The 16,702-nt window shown below is 36.9% G+C and overlaps 1 protein-coding gene across 1 annotated transcript in view; it reads left to right on the forward strand.

The window, feature by feature from the left end:
- LOC138694966 (uncharacterized) overlaps window positions 1–16,702 on the forward strand; it is a 139,348-nt gene that overhangs the window by 31,760 nt on the left and 90,886 nt on the right. The gene's annotated exons all lie outside the window — the stretch shown is intronic.

A 16,702-nucleotide genomic window follows, 5' to 3' on the forward strand; every position in this document is an offset into this window, starting at 1 on the left:
GAAAATCTGCGGGTTGGATTACACAGAAGAAACCGGTCTGCTTGGAAGCTGGTGTGTGCAGGCTTCTTGTTTACTGCTGCATCACAAATAATCCTGAGCTGCCGCATCACAATATTTAACGCGTAAATATAAATTCTATTAAAATTAATAAATAATTTTCTCCATAAACTGCAGGTTTATTATGAAATTATTATTAACTGGGGAAGCTAAGCTTTTTAGCTTACATTGACGCTACGCCACTGCTATCATTATTGATATATGATGGGAATACAACAGTGATGTCAACGAGAGCGCTCACAGCCCGTATGCGCAGGTACAAGTCGCTGGTGAACATTACACATTGACGAAGAAGTCGTTCAGTAAGTTTCAGAGTGACTAGACTCTTAACTTCTTGTGTAAGTGAAAGATGAGGTTGGTTTGTGGAAATTATTTAGTTATAAAGACAAGCAGTGTTGAACGTCTGAAATTATTAGTTCATCTACAGCAGGCATGTCAGAAATCAGACACTGAAAGTGCAGTGTACGTGCGCGGAACGCCGGTCTGCGCAGATTGCGTCATTCACGTGTTGCTCTTACCAGTTCTTAGCGGGAGGGATGTACAAGAATCTATTTTGCACTTCTAGTGTTCAATTAAATTGACATTTGGACATTATAAACATACTTAGCAGAAGGAAAGAACACAATTATTGTCAGTGTCTATGTTTGACAATAATTGTAACACAAGAAACAATAGACTTACTCGGTTACAATTCACAATGCAGTCGTTTGTAAAGAATAATTTGTTTACATGATTTGTATACAGAATTTGAAGAAAATATAAATATTGCAGTAATTTCGAAACAAACAAAACGAACACAATATTTCATTTTACATAGTAGGTACTGATTATTAATATAAATTCACATTATTATTAATAAATTGGATAAATTAAGCTTGAATTTAAATTTATATATAGTTTATTTGGAAAACGTTGAGAGCAAGTATTAGCAAGTTGGGAGCGTTACTGAATTGAGTTAAAAGAGTACTTCACAAGCTGTGAAGCGAGGACATTTTCTTTATGTCAGGTTTAAAGATTTATTAACGTAAGTATATTAGATCATATAGTAACGTGAGGTGGAAAATTCGCCATTATGTATTATTTTTCCAGAAAATTTTTCCGCCTTACAAATAGTTGCTTTCTTCCTTCCCTTACAACTTCAAGAGCCTCACATGTATTATCACTATATTCTCGTCACTCATCAGCTTATCAAATAAACGTTGTAAGTCGTCTAACCATTTATGGCTGTGCTAGTACAGACTCCAAAACAAAATCATTGTCATGTTTGTCTTGTCGTGAGAGTACTAATTAAGAAATAAGAGCAGGCGAATATCATATTTTGAGAACTTTACTAATATGATTTAAATTCTCATATCACTATTAGGTCCACATGATATGATGAAAGCCTTTCATTTTAAAATAATTACTATTGGCTGAGGAAAACATAACTGTTATGTTAATGATTCGTGATTTATCTTCTTCGTTATATCTGTGGACTCCTTACTTTATTTTTCATAACGCATTCACAATCACAGCTCAATGAGCACCCGTACTGATCTGTTACTGAAACAAAAGCTGATCTGCTACTATAGGTACTGTACAGCCCTGTCGCGTTCCCCTCCAAGCCGATTCACTCCCTCCAGGTAGGGGAATAGGAACTGCACGTTGCACGCAGACCAGTGCACAATGTGCAGGGTTTTGACATGACTGATCTACAGAATGATATAATATTCAAATTAGTTTGTTTTTGTTGATATTAAATAGTAGTAAATGTATGTAAAGATATATTGTAGAGCTTCTTCCCCACAGAATTGTATTTATGTTTACAGAATAAAGTACAAACAAAAGTGTGTGCTGCTAATGGCCTAAATTCGTTAAATGTCAGTTAGGAGTTGTGTCTATAAATTGTCAGATTTTCGTACATAAATTCTCAGTTTAACGATGTTTCTTACTATAACGATATTGTTCTGTCCAGATATTTTGAATTACGTGAATATTTATCAGAATTCATAATAGAAAAACAGAGACAGTCCAGAACTAGTTGACTCTACATGGATTGAAGAACGTAACTTTCTCAAGGATATATTAGAGCATCTGAACGTTTTGAATTTGAGATCGCAAGGAAAGAATCAATTAATTTGTGTCGACAGATATTATTAAAAGCTTTCAGATGAAGATTTCATTGTGGATGTCGCAGATCTAACAGCACAATTTTTGTAATTTAAACGCCTTCAGTCATTGACCTCCTGTTCAACGGTGTAAAACAGCCGCGGCGAAAATGCGACTCACGAGCACATTGTGGCTCACAGTGCTTTTCTCTCGCGTCCTACCTACAACCCCCACCCTCTTACTCACTGGAGTCAAACTCCGTTCTATTTGTATTTGTCTCGGACCTGCGAGTGGCGTATCGTCGCAATATCTCTCTCGAAACCATGTACCTCTATAAAAAACGAAAGCTTCAAGTAGGATGGGAGGATGCATTCTTTTGCTTACAATATGATGAAAATATTAAATGTATGATTTGTTCACAAATATTACTAGGAAAACGGTTGTATAACATAAAACGGCATTATAAGTTACTACATGTTACTGATGAAACATTAAAAGGTTAAGTGTTATTATTATTATTATTATTATTATTATTATTATTATTATTATTATCATCATCATCATCATTATCATCTCTATACGTCGATTCTTTTACAGCAGATGTACGAATAATGCGGTTAGATTTTCAATTTAAACTCACAGATTTACAATGTGACGTTAAATGAAAGCTAGATGTAAGGACTTGACAGATATTGAACTTTTCAAATCTTTGGAAAAAAATAAATATTTGAAGCTTCGTTCTTTCGCTTGCTCTGTTGAAGCCATGTTCGTTGTAACTTACGTTTGTGAAAAATTATTTTCAACAATGAAAATAGTAAAAATCAAATTTAGATCACGACTGACAGGCAAATACCTTCGTGATCAACTACGACTGGCAGTAAGTGACGTAATTCCTGATTTTGAAACTTTGTCGCAGAGACATTCTGAAGACAGTTAATTTTAGGTTGTGATAGTGTGTCCTATGTTTTCTTGTTCATTTCTTTCTTCGTTACACGTCCTAAACATTAACTTCCCCTTCGGTTGTCCGCCTCCCTCCACAGGTGCTATGCACGTTGCAGCTTACACAGTGGCTCGGCGTACCATGGTCTTTTCGCCAAGGCTGGTGTAAAATACTGTAATGTTTTAAAAAATCTCTGGAAAGAATTCCATAGTCGATTTAAAGATATTGACTTACTCCAGCTCAAGTTGGATTTGTGTCGGCAAAAATCAGAAAAAAAAAAAATCTCTGAATTACGCGAGAAGTCAGGAATTTAAATTTGTTTCTAGAAGTGTGATGATGCTGATATAAGTAGTACATGATTATGTAACAGTTAATAACAATAATTAGGCCTAGGCTAATTATAGGCCACATTATGTAAAACTGCTTAAGTTAAAGAGAAGCTATGTTTATTATTTGTTATATTCTACTATTTTATAATTAATTGCATTTATTAGAGAGGTACATGTTGCAAAATATGCTTTTATTTCTTGTTTTCTTCTATGAGTGTAACACATTCTCTATCTCTTAAGAGCAAATTAATTAATCTTGCAGTGATAGGCCAATAGAGTTCATTTTGCTCACCCCTTCTTGTTCACCGCTACTGCTTGTAGAACAGATTCATTGGAACCCTAGAGCGCTTGGGAATACGTAGTGTCTTTCGCGTGCTCTGATCTTGACATCCCTGGAATACAAGATAACAATGCAAGATGTCGCGAAGATGGTGGATGTTTCCTTGTACGTTTTATGAAATTCGCAATATTCAGATTTTTATCATACTAGGCAAGCAATTTACACTATAGAGTGGGTTGGGGTAATTTGAGTCTAAAAACAGTCTTTTTTTTTTAAGTTTAGAGACCACAGCCTATTACCATCACTGTTACACTTTTACTACGTCATACTACTTTGACCAATAAAACAGTACGGAACGCCGTGTTTCAACCAATCATGGCTGCTTATCCTACAATTTTTATCACCTCCCTAGCATTTGTTTTTAATCACCTCCCTGGCATGTTTGTTTTTATCACCTCCCTAGCATTTGTTTCTTTGTTTGCCAACGTTGTACTTTCAATAATTGTACCTTTTAAAATGATTCATGTTTATTTCATCATCCTTAATCGAAAGTTTTCTATCATTTGTCTTGTTTACGAGTATATTATTTAGGTTATGTTATAACTTCTACTGTGTGACGTTATGGATAGGCACGTATCAGAGATTATTTTAATATAAATATTGATAATTGAAGTTGAATGCAACTGTTTTAATAAAAATAAAACAATCAACAAAGCCTTCTTGACTAGTAATCGTCCATAGAGTTCAATGAAGATTGTATAGTTGACACATCAGGCAACAAGAGAACAGCTCATCGTAATACACTATTGCCATCTAGCGGAATATTTGTAATGATGAGATGATACAGTAATACATTTTCAAGACAGTTTAGTTTTTTAGTAACTCAATATTTTGTTATATTAGAGTACTTTATTTCTTCTAATATTTATAATCTATACTTTCTTCTAATCGTGTAATAGTCAATTAAATTCCATTCAAGTTTTGATTTTCTCTAGATAAATCAAAATCATTAGTGAGATTATTGTAGATAAAATTTTCTGGTCAGTTTTTTATGTTAGTACTGTGATCTTCTAGAATGATTCTAATTGCATTTTCAAGTATATTAGTTCTGCTTTTAATAATAATAATAATAATAATAATAATAATAAGTTTAGCTATACTGAATTTACCTAATGGGTGGGGAAAAATAAAATTAAGTTAAAAATAGATACCTTATTATTTGCTGATGATATTATGTTTATGGCAACTTCAGAAGTTAATTTACAACGTTTGGTTTACAACTTTAATCAAATGGCAGAAAGTTTCAATATGGAAATTTCAACTGACAAATCTGAAGTGATGGCTTTTTTTTAGGAAACGAACCAGTCCGTAGCAAAATTTTCATCAATAATAAGATCATCGAACAAGTTAAACATTTTAGTTATCTCGGTTACCAAATTTCTTACGAAGAAGAAAAAGATTTGAATGAGAAAATTATTAAAATCGACACAGCAATGGGGATAATTAAGCAGATATTCAAACCAACCTTAGTACAAAAACACACGCGCACCAGAATTTATAAAACATTAGCTAGACCTATACTCTGTTTTGGTAGTGAAGCTTGGACGATTCGTAATTTTTGTTCTCAAAGATTAACGGCGGCAGAAATGAGATTTATGCGTCGTGCAGCGGGATACACGAGAATGGATCACATTACCAAATTTTGACATAATGAAAGAACTGCAGATTGAACCGATTACGGAAAACCTACAGAAATACAGACAAAACTGGAGATCACATGTCATCAGAATGCCTCGTTCTAGAATTCCACGCCAAATTTTAAATTACCATCCTGTGGGCAAGCGATCCTTGGGCAGATCGTTCAATCGTTGGCAAGAGACCGTAACGGACCACTAGGACCAATACATGCAAGGATGATGATGATGATGATGAAGTTAAGTTAAAATAAACACTTACAAAATGTAAAGCAGTGTGGAGATCCTGAATGTTCAGGTCTCGTTTGAGAATTATTTATTAGCCAACTATCTGCTGATTTGTTGGTCATTAAATTTGGAATTTTTCTGCAGGGCACTTTCAGCTCTGAGAGTTTAAAAGTAAATTAATGAAAGTGTATAACTCGATTTATTCTTTATTACTTAGACGTTCACATACTTTTAAAGTTCTATTTAACTCAATACAGATCCTCAGGAAGCACAGTTCTTCATTGATGAAATCAGTTCTTTTTTTTCTTAATCAGTAATGTATACTTTCTGTAGCCGACATTCATCTCCTTGAAAAGAAACCAACCAGTTTTCTACAAGACTTGAATGCTCAACAAGTTTTACCGACTATGGATCGTGATGTGCAATTTTTTTCTCAACCGCGAACACCAACTTTGCCTTGTAGAATATTCCGGTTTCAATTACACAGAGAAAGTAAAGCAAACAACTGACGTTTTATTGAATTTTGATCGTCTGGGAAGAACATCCGATATTCTAAAAGAAGTTCACCCAGTTTTAATGGGGTTGAGAAAGTAATACAACAAATTTTCACTCTTTTTTACAATAATTTTGTTAATTTGCAAACAAGATTTTATTTCCTGGAAAGTCGACAAGCCAGTTTTAATTAACAGAGACAAAATTACAACAGATAGACAATTGGTAGCCAAAGAAATAAGACTAGTCTGTAAGAATTATTTTATAAATGGCGCAATTAAAGAACAAGTTATATTTTTCTTTACGCTGGAAAAAGTAAACCATTACATTGAGTAAAGGCTAGCTAAATTATTCGAGACTATATTAATCTAGTATGTTCGCTTTCCAAAGTTTGTTACATCCATGTAACGCCACGATGAGAAGGCTGCAACTTCTGAAAGCTCCCGCTGCACACATTTGATATTAATGCCACTCATTGCGGCGATAGACTGAGAATATATCTTACATCTACTTATTTACACAATTCCATCATGTTGAACATTGTATTACAAATGAACAAGCCTCAAGCCTTCAGTTTAAATAATTTTAAACAATTTTAAATTCTTCTACACTGGCACACTGCCATTTAATTATACTTCTTCTAATCGCAGCCATATTCATTTGATTGTTTTTATCTGAATGTTTTTAATTCAATACTATGTTTGACGCCATGATTTATAACCATTTTTTTTTAATTTTTTTTATACCTTGGGGATGTAATTGAAGTGAATTTTTATGGCAGGCAGAGTAACTATCTCATGGCCCCATGTTTTAAATTGCTACCAGTGCACTTCATTAGAACCAGGTACCCAGCTTCGAAGCCGTTAGCCCTGTGAACTTACAGTATAATTGTTTTCCCCTATTATCATTGTACAGGTTGTTATCTAAGAAATTAGCAAGTTCTTTGTGATAGTAGGAGAGAAAGAGTGGGGGAAGGGATAGTAGGAGAGAAAGAGTGGGGGAAGGGAAGTGGTCCGTGGCCCATTTCTTTTAGGGCTCATCCCGACATTTGTCTTATTACTCAAGGGAAGCCACGGAAAAACCTTGAGCAGGATGAGGTGTCGTGCTGACGACAAGCCAATTGGCTACAATGGGGTCTGAATATGTTGAGGTGGGAGGTTGTCTTTTAATCATTATTTAAAGTACTGAAACATTAAAATACATAATAATTATTTACAAAGTATACAAAGCATCTATGCAGCCAATAACGTGATGATCCTGAAACAGAAAAATAACATTATTAGTGCATTTATAGATTTATGTCTGTAGAGTCAAGTGGTTGTTTAGTGTTCAAGTTGGTATTCGTCTTGTACGTTTTCGTTTCAAGCTAGAGGGTGGAGTACGCTCGTAGGTCGTTTGTGCTTATCTAAAGCAGGGTTGTAGTTACCCAGGAAAGAGATTAGTGGGTTGTTGCTGCTGTACGACTTGGTGTACGTGCAGAAGGCTTGATTTGAGATGTATTCTTGATTTTAAAATGAGTAAGCAAGGTTAAATTTTATACTGGGTGTTCAGTTCAAAGTGTGTCATGGCTCGATGTATGTCGTCATATGGCTAGTCGATGAGCCTAGAGAATTCAATCTTCCTACAATTCCGTAGAGGTGTATAATCTATGTGTCAGAGAAGTTGCCTAGCAAGTACGGCCTTCATTCTGAACAGTACTTACCGATATGTACGGTAACGCCGGTAGTGGCAGGAATGTGAACTGTTTGGAAACGTACTGAGATGGTTTTTTTTTCTTACTGTCGGGATATGGGGAGAGGGTTAAGACGATTACTTACGTATTTATTGACATTAACTTCGACGGACAACATGGACACGGAGCATTTGATTTGTATTGTGGAATGTTGCCGTACGCAACCGATGATAACAAATACCCTGCGTACGACACAGTTCGAAAGAGGTTATGGTAGCACACAAACAGTACAGACCGCCATCTGTTGCTACGACGTTCAAGTTATACCGTACACGTTCTCAAGTTCAGATTGAACGCCTTGATTAATAAGCAACTTTTCTGACATAAAAGCTGAAACTCGCTTCAAATCGCTGACTCACAACAGTGACGTCATGACACACTTTGAAATGAACACTCAGTATGTGTTTTATATATGTGTTTTATTATTGTTTTTTCATCAATGTTCAATTGTATTTGTCAGCAAATCAAATCACCTGAAGATGACTTAGTTGAAAAGTCGAAAATATTCGTGATGCATAATTTAATATATCGTAATTGATGTAACAGAATTCATTTCTGCTTCCATACCTTGATAAGTGACAGACTGAAAATTAAACAAACTATTTGATATTATTATTTACCAACTTATCTGAATTCTTAATATGACGTTTAAATTTATTTTTATTTAGGTGGATGGAATGTGTCATCAGAGCCGTCTGGGCTCATACTACATCTCTTATATATCTATATGGGTTAATTAGCACACGTGAATGTAATCTTCATTAGATGCTGCCAATAGTTACCTTAGTAATTTCAGTACACTCTGGCTAATGGAGTTCAATCATGCTTTACTTCGTTAATGTAATTAGATTCGTTGACCTATATTGATCCAATCTATTTCTCAATGACTCTACTGTAGTTTGATAGCGGTAATATAGCGGGGAAGATTTCTATTTTAAGGAAATGTTACCATTGTTTTATAGAAAAAGGAAAATGTTGAACTTTTTGCTAAAAATTCGAGACTATTTTCATAGAAAAAGGATAATGTTGAACTTTTTGCTAAAAATTCGAGACAATGTCACATCCGGAATATGTATGATATGAACTTTCTTGTGTTAAGGGGACACAACTATATTTTGGAACTTTTTTCCTATTTGACCAATCTTTTTCAAATTTGGAGAAAAAGTTTAATATACACATGGAAAGTAACATGCAAAATCTCAGCTCATTAGATCCAATACTTTTCAAAATAAAAAAAATATTTCAATTCTTAATCAGTCATTAATTGAAATATCACTTTTAATTATCATTTTTTTTATTTTTTGGCTTTGTGCATTTGACTGTGACTTCTCAATGAATAGGGGAAGAATTCTGCATATTGATTTAGTTCTGTCAGGTAAATTAGTGTAGAAATTTAATTTTTCATTTCTATGACACTTTTTCTCCAATTTTTAAGTTGAGCGTCCCCTTAAATATTATTAACGTACCTTGTTAACATGTTTCGACCTATTTTCGGTCATCTTCGGAACTGGTCGTTGTTGATCTTGGCGCCTCTTGTTTCCTATGTGGGTGCGTTCGTAGTGTAGAGTCAAAGAGTGTATGTGTTTTAAAATTGAGTTGTGTGTTGAGAATATCGTTGGGGTGTGTTTTCGTGTGTCTGTATATTTCATATTGTTCTAGTGTGTTGAGTTTCTGGCTTTTTGGTTGGATGTGCAGTATTTCCATGTCTGTGTTGATGTCTTTGTAGGTGTGGTTGGCATTTGTGATGTGTTCTGCATATGTGGAGGTGTTTTGTAATTTTGTTATGGCTGTGATGTGTTCTTTGTAACGTGTTTGAAATGATCTGCGTGTCTGTCCTATGTAGAAGTTGTTGCAGGTGTTGCATTTGAGTTTGTATACGCCTGTGTGGTTGTATTTGTTTGTTTGTGTTGTTTGTATGTTGAGATGTTTTTGTAGAGTGTTATTTGTTCTGTATGCGATGTTGTAATTCAATTTCTTGAATGAGGTTGCAATTTTATGTGTGTTTTTGTTTTCGTATGTTAGTGTGATTCAAGAAAGAGTGATTATAGAAGCCATGTTGGTGACTGTATTACTCTCTCTTTCTAACTAATGTGTTTCAGTGAGTCTTTCGTGAAGTTTACATTACACATGGCCAGTAAGCAATAAAAATACAGTTAGTGTAAGATAGCATTCACTTCAAGAGAGACAAGGACAACCCTATGTTCGAAAGAGAGAGCTCAGGCACTCAGCATTCGCGTCACTCTTTTAAAGCATTGAGTTGTGCCTCCAGTTTAGTATAGAGCTCAGTGTATTTATCTACGATCTTCGCCATTTATTTATGGAAATAATAACTAAAGAATCCACACTTACACCAACAAATTATAACAAATTATCGATCACTATCGATTAGTAGGGTCACATAACTTTGAACGTCAATGTACTGTACATTCTCAGAACTTACCGCTTTCGCCAGTTCACAATCTGCTAGCAACTATGCAGTTCTGCTTGATGTTTTCAACATCATAGCAATAGTTTGTAATCTTCAACTCTCGTGAATGGAACAATAGCATAATCGTATAATACCCTACAGTACATAAGTGACTAAACCACCTTGAGGATCTTGATGCGCTACTGTCTGTAAATGAGGCTAGCGATCACGTGATCATGGTTGAAATTTTGACGCCAAGTTTGTGTAGAAAAATTATGAAGTTACTGTAGCCACAAAGTGTTTTCAGCAGAGATGGGTTAAATATTCGAAAGTTGTCGCGTTTAGGCAACTGTCTATGCTAACGAAGATTTTGTTAAAAAAATCTTTAATCGCTCTGTATATAAAAATGAATCTAAATGTATATGGGGTAAAAGTGCTTATTCAAGTGTGCTAGAAAGACGAAAGTAAGATAGAGCATTGGAAAAGTAATGGCAACATAGTTACTGTTTCACACTAAATTTATTTAGGTTACTTTTGACATTATATGCTTCAAATATAGGCCTAGTCTCCTGCCATGTCAACAATACGTTGCCAAATTCTTGGAAGACGGCGGACTCCATCTGCAGTAGCATTTCTGGATATATCTCTCACTGATCAATCTAAAGCTCTTCGGATGTCAACTCTTGACTGAAAAGGAATGCCTCGCTTCCACCCGACTTTCAATAGCTCAGTATGGTAGGACTTCTCTCCCACAGGCTTCTTGTAATGCCCTAAAGCTCTGAGTTGCGTGTTTTTCTCTTGCAGCTTGGATTTTATGAAGCACCTTTGTTCGTACAGCTTTAGGGTTGTATTGTTTACTACAAATCAAAAAGAGCCACTGTATTTACCAAATATGGCTACTTCGAGACTTTCAATATTGCTAATTTATGAAACAGTCGCTGCTCTATTATATAGTACAAGATATCAATGGTCACCGCTAGGAGCACTGATTTACAGCATTGTTGTCATTATATTTTATTGAATGCCCTAGTATTAACCACAATCTTGTATCGTCTTTTAAACCATTATTTGTCCAGTATTTCCCGAATATTGAAATCTGTGTGTGTTTTCAAAGTATGTCTGCCAAAAAAACTCGTAGGCCTAAGTGTACAAATGAAGAGTACAGGGAAAGAACGAGCTTTTTCCACTTTTTAAAAAATGAGTTGTGCATATTTTGTGGAATAGAATTCAACGTAATTTAATCCTACGAATGAAACACTGTGAGAATGTGAACAGTTTAAGTGCTACCACAGATTTTACATTTGGCATAGCCTACAAGGAAAGAGTGTGCTAAAGGCAGACTTTAAATTTCTCTCCTGAACAATTAGCTATCCGGATTTGCGCTCGGGCGCGGGTTCGATTCCCGCTTGGGCTGATAACCTTGTTGGGTTTTTCCCGAGATTTTTCCCAACCATAAGGTAAATGTCAGGTAATGTATGGCGAATCCTCGGCCTCATCTCGCCAAATATCATCTCGCTATCACCAATCCCATGAACGCTAAATAACCTCGTAGTTGATACAGCGTAGTTAAATAACCAAGTAAAAAAAACAATTGGCCAATGTGTACAAAGCTCGTTCTTTCCCTGTACCCTTCAAATGTTCCTATATTTAAAAAATAACAAATTCATAACAGTTGTTAGCTGGGTATGAAAAGAATAAGAAATTATTTGAATCAATTCTGTACAATTTCCCCAAACCCAGTTATGAGCTTTCAGAAGTAAGCCAACAATATAGGGGAGAGTCGGGTAGTATCGGACATCGGGTAATATCGGAGAGTGAGTTTCTTTCATCTACCACACCATGATAGTACCTGATTGATGTGGTTACGTTTCTGTGATGTCGCCTAGAGAAACGTAACCATGTCATTCAGGTACTACCATATGGTGGTAGATGAAAGAAACGCACTGTCCGATATTACCCGATGTCCGATACTACCAGACTCTCCCCTAAGACATTCTGAAAGTTTCCAACGAAGTTTGTGGTATCAAACCTTATTCTGATAATATGCAAGTGATTTCATTAATAAATGGTTATGCTACAGAACGCCAAAAAAAAAATGAAATAATATTTGATATTAATATGCGTGTACATACACTTTAAGTATAGTGCTGTCTTTGCTTTAATTTGTGGACTGGTGTAATAATTTGTCGTTGTAATTCTCTGTACGTGTTAGAACCTGATTTTGGACGGTTCTGTAGGAGTAAAATTCTACTCTCTAATACTTGGTATTTTGCTTGCAATATCTGTAATCCGTATGTAGAAATTGAGGTCAGCCATGCATAAAGTGTGTGTTTTCATTGTGATGGTTACATCAAATGAGATTCTTGGTTGTATCGCCTGAATGTTTCTTATTATGGCATAATTGCACGCCCAGAGCTACTTGATCTCTTGGGGATGTTCACTCTGAGGTCCGACCCTGTTATTAAGAAGAAAGCGCGCACATTTTCAACGGCGTTGCAGGCATCTGAGTTTCTTCTACTTCCTGCAGCAGACAGAATAGTAAGTTAGGAACGCGTTTTTCCTCGCTTGTAAATGCCGGAAGCGTTTGCGGTTTCTTTCGAGCCTGTTTATGGTTTCATCTTCATTTTCAAGTCAAATCTTTAATTAAAGTGTTGCTTTCTAGCATTGAAGTGGCCCCCGGAGTAGTCTGGGCGGGACTCGAATTCTGGTTGGGCTGATTAGCTGGTCTGGTATTACCCCGAGGTTTTCTTCAATTGAAAGGCGAATTTCAGGTAAACTGTTGTGAATCAGCAGACTTAGCTCTCAGAAAATGGTATCTCGCTTTATCCATTTTCATCGACGATACTCACGTAGTTAATACAGTTTTGCTCAGTAACGGTACCTATAGAAGATTCTCCAAACTAGTCCCGCCAAATACAGAGGTACGCATTTACAATAAAAAGCTGAAATGTTATAAGAAGGCAGAGCAGCATATTATGCTCGTAAGAATTAAATTATTGCGAAGGAATGTAAGAAAAGAATAAAGAACTGAAAAGACGAGGAAAGAATGCAAGGGGAAGTGAAACAAGCAAATAAATAGAAGACAAAAAGGAGGAGAAGCAAGATAAGGAAGGAAAGGTGATGGAGAAAGGGAGAAAAAGAATTAGTGAGGAAAAGTAACCAACGAAGAGAGGAAGATCAAGGAAAGTAAAAAAGTCCTAGAAATGGAGAAAAAGAATAATTCCAAGGACTGGAGGGAAATAAGATATCAAGAAAAAAAGGGAAGGAGCAGTTCAAAGAAGCGAAGGAAAGAAGTTCAAAAATGGAAAAAAGAAGTAGTCCAAGAGAAGGGTACCAGGGTGGAAAAGAAGAAGTCGAGGAATGGTGGGAAGGAAGTCGAGGAATGGTGGGAAGGAAGTCGAGGAATGGTGGGAAGGAAGTCGAGGAATGGTGGGAAGGAAGTCGAGGAATGGTGGGAAGGAAGTCGAGGAATGGTGGGAAGGAAGTCGAGGAATGGTGGGAAGGAAGTCGAGGAATGGTGGGAAGGAAGTCGAGGAATGGTGGGAAGGAAGTCGAGGAATGGTGAGAAGGAAGTCGAGGAATGGTAGGAAGGAAGTCGAAGAATGGTGGGAAGTCGAAAAATGGTGGGAAGGAAGTCGAGGAATGGTGGGAAGGAAGTCGAGGAATGATGGGAAGGAAGTCGAATGGTGGGAAAGAAGTTGAGGAATGGTGGGAAAGAATAAATCCGAGACATGGAGAGAAAGAATAAGTTCTAGAAATGGAGGGAAAGAATAAATCCACGGAAGGAATAGAAAGAATAAATCTGAGGAATGAAGAGAATGAACAAGTCCGAGGAATGGAGGAAAAGAATAAATCCGAGGAATTGAGACAGAATAAGTTCGAGGAATGGAGAAAAAGAATTAAGTCCGAGAAATGGAAGAAAAGAATAAGTCCGATGAAATGAGGGAAAGAATAAGTCCGAGAGAAGGAGAGAAAGATTAGGTCCGAGGAATTGAGAGAAAGAATAAGTCCGAGAAAATGAGGGAAAGAATAAGTCCGAGGAAATGAGGGAAAGAGTAAGTCCGAGGAAATGAGGAAAAGAATAAGTCCGAGGGAATGAGGGAAGAATATGTCCTAAGAAATGAGGGAACGAATAGGCTAAGTCCGAAGAAATGAAGGAACGAATAATTCCAAGGAAATGAGGGAAAGAATATGTCCGAAGAAATGAAGGCACGAAGAAGTCCGAGGAAATGAGGGAAAGAATAAGTCCGAGGAAATGAGGGAAAGAATAAGTCCGAGGAAATGAGGGAAAGAATAAGTCCGAGGAAATGAGGGAAAGAATAAGTCCGAGGAAATGAGGGAAAGAATAAGTCCGAGGAAATGAGGGAAAGAATAAGTCCGAGGAAATGAGGGAAAGAATAAGTCCGAGGAAATGAGGGAAAGAATAAGTCCGAGGAAATGAGGGAAAGAATAAGTCCGAGGAAATGAGGGAAAGATTAAGTCCGAGGAAATGAGGGAAAGAATAAGTCCGAGGAAATAAGGGAAAGAATAAGTCCGAAGAAGTGGGGGAACGAATAGGCTAAGTCCGAAGAAATGAGGGAACGAATAAGTCCGAGGAAATGAGGGAAAGAATAATTCCGGGAGAAGAGGGAAAGGAATAAGTCTAAGGAAGGAAAGGAAAGAAGAGATTCAAGGAAGAAAGGGAAAGAATAAGCCCAAGGAACGGAAGGAAAAAGCACAAGGAAGGGAAGGAAAAAGCACAAGGAATGGGAGGAAAGAAAAGATCCAAGGAAAAGAGGGGAGAACAAGTCCGAGCAAAGCAAGGAAAGAATAAGTCTAAGGGAGGAAAGGAAGAAATAAGTCCGAGGAATGGATAGATTAAACATGTCCGGAGAATGAAGGGAAAGAAGAAGTTCGGGAGAGGCAAGAACAGAATAAGTCTAAAATAAAGGAAGGGGAGGAAAGAAGAGGTCCAAAGAAGAAGTCCGAGAGAGGGAAGGAAAGAATAAGTCTAAGAAAAGGAAGGGTATGAAAGAAGAGGTCCAAGCAATAAGTTCAAGGGAGGGAAGGAAAGAATAAGTCTAAGAAAAGGAAGGGTAGGAAAGAAGGGGTCCAAGCAATAAGTTCAAGGGAGAGAAGGAAAGAATAAGTCTAAGAAAAGGAAGGGTAGGAAAGAAGGGGTCCAAGCAATAAGTTCAAGGGAGAGAAGGAAAGAATAAGTCTAAGAAAAGGAAGGGTAGGAAAGAAGGGGTCCAGGCAATAAGTTCAAGGGAGGGAAGGAAAGAATAAGTCTAAGAAAAGGAAGGGTAGGAAAGAAGGGGTCCAAGCAATAAGTTCAAGGGAGAGAAGGAAAGAATAAGTCTAAGAAAAGGAAGGGTAGGAAAGAAGGGGTCCAAGCAATAAGTTCAAGGGAGGGAAGGAAAGAAAAAGTCCGAGGAATGGAGAGAAAGAATAAGTCAGAGGGAATGAAGGAAAGAAGAGGTACAAGAATGGAAAGGAAAGGAGGTCTAGATAGGGAAGAAAAGTCCAGGGGTTCCGAAGAATATAAGAAAAATGAAAATAAAGAAATAATTATAGGCCTATTATAATATCACTACTAAGGCCACCGGCGTAGCTCAGTCGGCTAACGCGCTTGTCTGCCGATTCGGAGTCGCGCGGGTGCGGGTTCTATTCCCGCTTGAACTGATTATCTGTTTTTTTAGAGGTTTTCCCCAATCATAAGGCGAATATCAGGCAATCTATGGCGAATCCCCGGCCTCATCTCACCAAATATCATCTCGCTAAAAAAATCGACGCTACATAACTTGATTGTTAATGCAGCGTCGTTAAATAACCAACTAATATATACAGTGTGTTTCCGAGCTAGTGTTGCAAACTTTCAGGGATGATGAGGAAGGGCACATGTATCAATTTGAAATCAGAAACCCTGGTCCGGAAATGACTGGGTCGAAAGTTAAAAGCAAAAATAGTTGTGTGGAAATGAAATAATTTTATTCCTCTGTGTACCTTATTTATGTGTATTTATCTGTACATCTTACACATACTGTATTCATCTGACGTTGTTTACGTTGTCTACTTACAGTATTCCATTCAGTGCGCTGTCTGAAGGATGAGGATAGGAAACTACACTAAAGCAATGCAGATAGCGTAATGTGTAACGGACATGGTCGGTCCTGATATGCACGTCTGTAGACAGCAGTGTTTGTGAACGAGTTGCAGTGTCCAGTCGATCAGTCCTAGTGAAATGGAGGAGTACACGAGAGCGGAATAAGCGGACATGATTTTCGAATACGGATGAGCCAATGGGAACAGTAGACAAGCTCACAGATTGTATCGGAACAAGTACCCACGTAGGAGACATCCGGCTCATATCATCTTTCCACGACTGTTACAAAGGTTAAGAGAAGGAGGGCACGTGGTGCCAAATAACAGTTCCATTTCCAGACAACTATTTTAGCTTGTAATTTTCGACTCAG

Source organism: Periplaneta americana, chromosome 1 (genome assembly GCF_040183065.1).
Source record: "Periplaneta americana isolate PAMFEO1 chromosome 1, P.americana_PAMFEO1_priV1, whole genome shotgun sequence".
NCBI classification, from domain to species: domain Eukaryota; kingdom Metazoa; phylum Arthropoda; class Insecta; order Blattodea; family Blattidae; genus Periplaneta; species Periplaneta americana.